Raw genomic sequence first — 580 nt, 5'->3', positions numbered from 1 at the left:
TCGTAATTATTTAAAACTCCGGTAACCATGGAATTATACAGACTGACAATAAGATAGACAAGGATAAACGGTAAATTCAACAAGATTTGCTGACGAAATGTCAACATGTTCTCATAACCTCGAATATTGGTGTTTATAAATAAAGTGACTAGTCTGTGAAATAAACCATACAACACCAAACATTTGAATGGTTAACTCCAAACCAGCTAGTGCCTGTGTAATCTCCTTATTATGCACTCTTATCAAGCAGCTTCTCGTTTTCAGTCAATTAACTCCTGCTCCATTTGTATCTCCTTGTGCTGTGTATATCGTACAAACGTGGTAGGAATGTAGGCGGTATTTATTTGGTGCTTGGGAAAGTGTCAGTTATTGAGCTCTGAGTGCCCCTGGAAGGCCCTAATTCGGTTATGTCCAATACGTATTCCTCTGTGCCTGGAACCCGAACATCGATTGTCGTCCACTATCTTCCTGGAACCACTCTCCTCGCCCTTTGTTGGCGTGAGTTCTTTCAGCTTCTTCCATGTTACTGCAGTTAATATTTCCCCTGAACTAATCGCATATCCGCAAATTCGCGAAAGAA

Source organism: Dendroctonus ponderosae, unplaced genomic scaffold, assembly GCF_020466585.1.
Source record: "Dendroctonus ponderosae isolate FM_Combo_2020 unplaced genomic scaffold, Dpon_F_20191213v2 Dpon_F_20191213_2, whole genome shotgun sequence".
NCBI lineage: Eukaryota > Metazoa > Arthropoda > Insecta > Coleoptera > Curculionidae > Dendroctonus > Dendroctonus ponderosae.
The sequence above is the reverse complement of the archived record's forward strand: the minus strand, read 5'-3'. Positions refer to the sequence as shown.